This window comes from Rhamphochromis longiceps, linkage group LG2, assembly GCF_057381845.1.
Source record: "Rhamphochromis longiceps isolate RC_006_pf linkage group LG2, R_longiceps_female_GT1.1, whole genome shotgun sequence".
Classification (NCBI taxonomy): domain Eukaryota; kingdom Metazoa; phylum Chordata; class Actinopteri; order Cichliformes; family Cichlidae; genus Rhamphochromis; species Rhamphochromis longiceps.
In genome coordinates, this window is record NC_140558.1 from 3,415,056 (window position 1) to 3,423,269 (window position 8,214).

Genomic DNA, 8,214 nt, shown 5'->3' on the forward strand with positions numbered 1-8,214 from the left:
CCGTACTTTAAAGATTAGGCCTCAAACTTTCTTTTTTGATAAGCTCTAACTATATGGTTAGCGCTGGATCAGGTGACCCTGAATTGTCCCTTTTATTATGTTGCAATAGGTCTAGGCCACAGGGGGCTTTCCATGATGTACTGGGTATTTCTTCTTTAGGTACCTTTTCCGCTGACTATGTATTTAAACACCTCTCTGCATTTAAGCATTAGTTATTTCTGGCTCTCTTAAACAACAATGTCACGGCGACGGATGGCCGGTACTGAATAGGACTCAGGTGCAGAAACCCAGAGCGGAGACAGTAGATGATTTAACAGTTTATTACGGTTAAGTGCAAGGGGGAAAAAAAGGGAAACGTGGCAAAGACAGAAAATGACGAGACGTGGAGCCTTGGTGTGGCGTGCCCAGGGGAACGTGGCTAGGGCGAGGGAACGAGGCCTGAGAAGTGGAACGGAGCTGAGTGGGGAACAGTCACACTGAGGGGAGAGGATATAGGAGTTAGGCAGGTAGTGAAGGCAGCTCAGAAGTGGCCAGTATAAGAGCAGCAATTCTTACTTGCAGTTAGGGACCTGGAGTGTTTGAGAGGGGGATGATGAAGATCCAGGGGAGGCTGAGTGGCGTGGAAAGGCTGACCTGAGATCCGGGGCTCCAGATGGAGTGTGATGGCAGGAGGGCAGGCAGGTGAGGCACAGAGGGATTTCCAAAATGATCACTAGGTATCCCGAGTCCGGAGGTGGAGTGAGCCAGGGTGGGTACAGCAACTGTAGTACAAAAGAGTCTTTGTTAGTAAGATAAATCACAGCGAGAATTTGAAACACAAGACCTGTTACCAACATGGGTTGATGACGAACTGGCAGTGAGTGAACATCGATGTGTGGTTTAAATCCCTCTGGCTTGATAGCCTGCAATAGGCTCCAGGTGTGCAGGAGCTGGAGTTGGCCCTGCCCAGGGGCGGATCCCAGGTCAGTTCAGGAGCCTAATGGAAACTCCAGCCACCCACCGTAGACCATGACAAACAATTTCTTTTTTTGTCTTCCTCCCATCACCCCGGATGGCCGCCCCTCTCTGAGCCTGGTTCTGCTGGAAGTTTCTTGCTGTTAAAAGGGAGTTTTTCACTTTCACAAAGCACTTGGTCATAGAGGGTCATTTGATTGTTGGGGTTTTCTCTGTTTTCTCTGTATTATTGTACAGTCTTTACTTCACCTTACCTTAATATAAACTGTTTTGGCGCTGTATGAACAAAACTGAACTGAAATGAAAGTTTTATTTGTAATTACAGTTTTGTTGTATATTACTAGCAAGTTGGGGCACAGGTTAATCATGAGGAACTTTGCTCTCTGGGAGGTGATTGTAAACTGGTCTTATATACTGTATATAGGCATGTCTATAAGCGTAGTCTTACCATTAGGCGATCCAGCTGCCTACACACATCTGCTGACTGCACTCCATGAGTGTCTGGCAGCACAAATGAACCAGCTGCTAGTCAATGAGAGACACGATGACAGACACCCAGAGTGGCTAAGTGAAGGCAGGACAAGGTACCGGTCCTGTCCAAATACCAGCCAATAACCTGCCTCAGTATCACATGGAACCTCCTATCAGGCACCATAGCGGCTAAGATGAATAGGCACGCAGCTCAATACATGAGTGGGGCAGAGAAAAGGTCATTGACAAGACTGGCTACAGATACCGACTATGGAACGGAGCAATCGTCAGCCACCTCTTGTACTTGGATGACTTCAATCAGTATGGCAAGAATGAATGAGACATCGACTTTTTTTTTATACATATAAAAAAAAGAAAAAAAATTCTGGTTTTGAATTACAAAAACATTTTTTCCCACTATCCCTCAAACACTCACTACAAGTGTATACTCTTGCCTGGGCATGGTTTCTTCCTGTTCAAAGGGAGTTCTTTTTCCTTACTGTCAGCAAATGTGAGCTCATATGGGATAATCTGATTGGTGGGTCTCTCTTTCTTCTATTATAGAGTCTTCATGCAAAGCACCTTGAAAGAACGTCTATGGTGAAAAGGCCCCACATAAATTAAATAACTTGTATTAATTAATAGAATAACGTTGTATTTTTCCACACAGGCTGTCGATACAAACATTCAGTGTTCTGTGTTGATATTTAAACTATGTCTAAAGCTACTGACAGAAGAAACGGAGAGAAAGAGAAACCTAGATTTTTGAATTAGATTTTAATGCTACCTAGTGGACTATAATTTTTGTAACAATATAACTCTATAATTAGAGGTAGAAATAATTATTTCTAAGAGGTCCAGGTTGAGTGAATATAGCAGCAATGCATTCTAATTAAGCTAAAAGCTGACGAAAATAAAATTAGCTGGCAATCACTATTAGCAGAGTCAATTACTAGACATTAGCCAAGGACGCGCGCGCACACACACACACACACACACACACACACACACACACACACACACACACACACACACACACACACACACACACACGCACAGACTATTATATTTGAACATATGCTGCCAAGCTGTTTCGCTTTCTCCTTTTCTTAACTTACACACACACACACACACACACACACACACACACACACACACACACACACACACACACACACACACACACACACACACACACTACTATCCCAGGACTCTATAATTATTTTAATAGGATTTTCTCTCTATTCAGCCTGAGCTTGTTGCTTTAATAACACCATTACAACCTGAATATAACCTCAATATATTCCTCCCTGATATGGTTTTCAGCCCGCTGTGATGCTCCGTGTGTTTGTGTGTGTGTGTGCATGTTGGGGTTAATAAGCTGCCGTGTGTTTTAGAAGAGGCACTTGGCCCCACTGATCTCTCTCTTTGTCTCTAAGCATTGTGCGGCTTGCAAGAGAGAGCACTGACAACAGCAGAATAGCCTCCAGAGAATAAAACAGCGATCATTGTTTTCTATTAGCTAACTCTCCTCTCTGCGTCCCCTAACCTCATCTCCTCATTTCACATTGAAATGAAATTGGCTAGGGGAAATGTGAATAAATGCATGTCTATCACAGAAAAACAGTTCTCGTTTCATCTGGCCTACATATTAAAGTGACTCACACCGGCATGCTCTTTTCTTCAGGATAATGTTTAATTCCCTTTAACATGAGAATTAATTAGTGCAGATCTGCATCTGAATGCAAGCAGCCGAACACTGCAGCATATCCGGACCACCGTCACAAACGCAGACGTCACATTACAACACTGTAACGGTTCGAAATGTGAACTGAATGGACTGAATCAGCATGTAAAAGAAACATATAACACTGTGAAGGTGGAAGCTTTCCACGGGACAGGTGTATAAAATTGTATAAAAATCTATTATGGAAGCAGCTTTCACTCTGTGCAACTTTGCTTTTCATTTATTGGCCGCATATCCTTTGGAGTTGTGCAATGACGTGTTTGTAAACTTCATATTAACATCAGTAGCACATTATTCATTATAAGTTACTATCTTTGGACAGTAATTATGTTTGTATCCCTAAATGGTTTTTCTTTTAAAATAATGTGATTTGTTGTGATCGTTAAAACAAAGAAAACAATTATGTGATTTTTTTTCAACCCTTTGAAGCCATCAGTGGTGATGATTGTTATTCTAACCCTGTGCTATTTTATGTTTTATATTATAACTAAATCAACACTGGACAACAACACTAAAACATTAAACCATTACAATAATAAACACCAAATGATAGGTGACAAAAGCAAGTAGCAACCAAGAATGTTGAAAAACGTCAGCTGATGAGTTCCCATAGACTCCCATGTTAAACTTATGGAAGCCCGTTTCCACCACTAAATAAAAACAAAACAGCTAGTATCCATAACTCAAAATTTCGAGTTACTTTTCTCAAAATTTCGAGTTACTTTTCTCAAAATTTCGAGTTAGCTCTGCCAATCAAAAATATACGTGAATGAGGTCGCTTTCTTGTTACCCAGAAGCATATGGCGCAGGACCGCGCACTCAAAAAACGGATCCCAACAAATTGGTGCTTTCGCGAGTACGTTTGCTGATAGTAACACCGTGTGATTCAGCTAATAACACAGGGATTTCATCATTTGTGAAGCCAGGCTGAAAACACTCAGCAATCTGTGCATTCACGACTGGATGTAATACCGGTAGCTTAGCTGTAGCATTTGTAGCTGAGGCTTCAGCTTCCGGGTAACGAGGAAATGACGTCACTCATGTAGATTACTGATTGGCAGCGCTAACTCGAAATTTCGCGTTACTTTTCTCAAAATTTTGAGTTAATAAATCGAAATTTCGAGTTAATATGTCGAAATTTCGAGAAAATAACTCGAAATTTTGAGTTATGGATCCTTTTTTTTTTTTTTTAGTGGCGGAAACGGGCTTCCATATAAACTGGTCGATGATATCGCAGCAGAAACAAACATCTTCACAGCTGAGTGCAAAAAGACTGTTCATGAAGTTTGTCCTTCAGTTTTGGTGAGTGTATTTGTAGTTTTTTATTAGTCTGGTCATTACAAGTAATTAGCAGGCATGTGTGTCTCCGTGCGACCGTGGCTGTGTCCATCTTTTGTGTATAGTCTATATGTAAACTGATGACTGGATATAAATGTTCTGGGAACAGATTAAACCAGTGAGACCAGTACAGACAGAAAGAAAAGAAATGAAACAAAGTCTGGATGCAAAAGCACAAGACATGTTATCCTTTATGAACATCATGTATTCAACGGGGACTTAAAACTATGAACTTATCGGGAAGGTGTTCACTGAGGTCATAGATGTCAGGAGTTGATATCATTTTCTTGTAGTTTATTTATTTTCTACTCCCAGAGTATCTACCCCTGCTGGCCATTAGAGATAATGCATATTCATGATTGTTCAGACACAGAAATCACCTCTTCTATCGTCTGTCTTTATGTTTATGGTTCAAACGCCTGATAAACATGCCTGCTCGAGATTTTCTTCTTTTGTGGGTCCTTGGATACGTTGAATTAAAACACGGCTATTTTCCCAGATGTTTTATTTGTGATGCTTTTTTTTTTTTTGAGACTTCAAACAGTGAAAAAAAAGCTGTTTCTCGATGGCTCATCTTACAGAGAGATACAGTTCTAAACATTTCATTTAGGTTTCCTTTACATAGTATAACAATGTGTCCTTCCAGCAGCTGTAATGTAACAGCATAGCTGTCATTCTGAATCAGAATTCATTCTTTAATACCTGCCTGCTTAAGGTTAGATTAAAGAAGACAAATTAGAGGAAAATGTTAAATTAAAATAGAAAATAATAAAGTTATTCATCGCTGACTTGTCAGTGTTGATCATCTTCTTTAACTGTGCTTTCATTGTCCCGATTCATTATCATGCTAATAATCCCACTATCTCAGCTAGTCAAAATACATTATCTACCTGGAATGACATTATCACTGTCTATTCCACTGACATTAGCATGTCAGCTTGGCTGAGAGGTGTGCAGCCAATCCAACGCATGGCTGCATTCTGATGACTTTCAGACAGCCAATCAGCTGTCAGAGTCACAAATGTCTCCTCCTCTTAGGCTGACGAACAGCCAGTCAGTATGTTAGCTCAGCACAGGCCAATGGGAGATTTCATCTCCATCAAAGTTCACATATGTTCATTTTCAACAGAATGTTTTTAAACAATGCTGGAACAGTATTTTTTGTTAGACGAAACCAGAAGTGGGGCAAAGTACAAATACTTTTTCAGGTATCTATACTTTCCTTAAGTATTTAACGATGTTTTATTCCCTACATTTTAACACAAACATCTGTTCTACTCCTTACAGTTTCAAAACAAGCATGTTACTTTAGATTTAACATGTTTTAATTTAATTTAACTGTGTGCCTACACATTAGGGACCAATAACCAACATAAGAGAAAATCCTATTAGTGTATCCATCACCAGGGCATTTCACATGATTCATTTATACATCATTTGTAGGGACATACTCAGGGGTTAAAGTGGGCCAGAAGGATCTAGAAATGTGTTTCGGTGCAGATGGCATTAGGTTGTGGTCGTGGTACTTCAGCATCTAACTGGCATTACAGAAGAGGAGGTAGCATGAAGGGAGTAGCATTTTTTTAAGTGGTAGTTAATTTCAAAGCCAATGTTTGCTAAACAAAGATCAGGAAACACACAAATTGTTTGTGTGCAGTTTGTTGCACAGCGTATCTGCTGCTAAAGTTACAGCTGGTGTATTTCCCAGGGTGAGAAAAGAGCGCGAGATAACTTCACTCAGAAGGATATAAAAAAGGCAGGACAGGAGAGGAAATGGGAGGCTTTATTTGCTTTTCAAAAACTGGAAATCTAAAGCTTACATGTCCTCTATTTTAAAATTAGATACTGGATCCGTATGTCCTGCAACTATACTGCAAATAAACGGAGGTGTACTAACTTTGTGGTAATTAAAGTTTGCATGAAAATACAAAGCAGTTTAATGCAGGATAAACAGCTTATCTTGTTGTATTGTGGTGAATTTGTTTTGGCCTGGTGCGCAGTGGCTGTGATCACGATCAGATTTAGGTTACATGAGTGGTAGCAGAGATTAATTTAAGCTAACTGGTGATTATATTCATTCACTGAATTTTGCATAATTCCAACTCTACTATTTAGTATAAAGAGAGTATAAACAGTATAATGGAAATTATCCAAAGTAGCTGAAACACCTGCTTACATGAAAGAGCAGTAAACCTCAGAGCAACAGCAGCAGCAGGAATACATATCAGCTTATCAAAGAAACTCTACTAGAGCTCTTATTAGAAATGACTGTGAATTCTGGTACATTTCCCTCTGTTGAGCCACTACAGCACTACGAGCAGGGTTTTCTCCACCTGGTGAGTCTCACTATAAGCTCTGATTACACTCATTTGTTTAGGTGTGGAAGCAAAGTCCACTAACATTATTTTATTGTTATATTAATATAACACAATGTTTAGCTGGTAGAGGAGCTACTTTTACTTCCTAAATTTCACAGCATGCACTCTTTTTACTTTTACTTTGGTAAATAATTTAAACGAGTACATTGAATTTTACTGCAGTATTTTTCAACACAAACATCTGAATGTACTTTTGCCACTCTGCAGGAAACACACTACATGTACAAGAAACAAAGACCTGGCAGCTTAGGTCATTCATCAATTTGAAGGTTGGTGGTTTGATCCCAGGCTCCTCCAGTCTGTGTACTGACGTGTGCTTAGGCAAGATAGTGAACTTCTAATTGGCCACAATACAGCCGCTGGAGTGAGTGTGGCTAAAGACGTATAACAAAGCACTGTATGAATCTGTGTATGAATCTGTGTATGAAAGGGTGAATGTGGCACGTAGTAAAAAGTGCTACCAAAAAAGTAGCAGATAATTTTACTTTTTACTTTCTTATTCAGTGTGTATTCTTAGTCTGAGGTGCAATGTAATGTTTTCTCAGATGCCTCTGTTACTCCCCCAACTTCTTGATGTTGGTGCTTTGACACATTTAAATTTGTTAGTTTGTAGACATGAGAGCAGTCCCACTTGAAAAACCTTTAAAGTCAGTGTTAGTGTAGCATGAAACACATGTTTTTCCACCAGCAGATTCTCAATTATTTCCTGTTCTTTTGTGTTTTGCACGTTGCTTGTAGAGACCTTAAAATATAATTTAATCATTTGCTGCATTTGCTGAGTTTGTGAGCACACATCTTGCAAAAGGCAGACCTGTCATTGTCTACCAAAAATTAAGTATGACTTGGTATAAAACATACACTCAAGCTGTTATTTAGCATTTTAGTAACTACAGAAGACTCATTCATTATCTAACTATAACTCCTGCACTCACTAGGGGAACCATGCCCTGTCCACAGACCACTATAGAGGTGCCTTAGCTCTGTATTTTTTCAGAGGGTTGGGAGGTTGTAACATCTGGTTCAGGATCTCACACACCAATATGAAGTGTGGCTGGATAAAATAATATGTTGAAGAATAAGTTGCTGATACTCCTAAAGCATGTTACGGATTCAAGATCATAGAATATAATATGTTAGATGAGATGAAATAAGAACGTAGCTTTTACATACACTTTGAAGACATGCACATAAAGCTAGACAGAGACATGCTTACTGTAGCGTGTGCTTTAATGAAAAAAAAGAAAAGGTCAAATAAAAAGAATCTAATTAATAAAAGATAAAAGTGTGTCCTGCTCTGTGAAAATGGCCCATTAGCAGCCCGCTGAC

At 39.6% G+C, this 8,214-nt stretch overlaps 1 long non-coding RNA gene across 1 annotated transcript; it reads right to left on the minus strand.

The window, feature by feature from the left end:
- Positions 1-302: 302 nt before the first annotated feature.
- Positions 303-988, minus strand: LOC146676764 (uncharacterized). Its single transcript, XR_014907259.1, has 3 exons — positions 835-988; positions 556-761; positions 303-476 (listed from the first exon to the last, which is right to left on the minus strand). It is a non-coding gene; the product is annotated as an uncharacterized LOC146676764 (long non-coding RNA).
- Between the last annotated feature and the right edge of the window lie 7,226 nt (positions 989-8,214).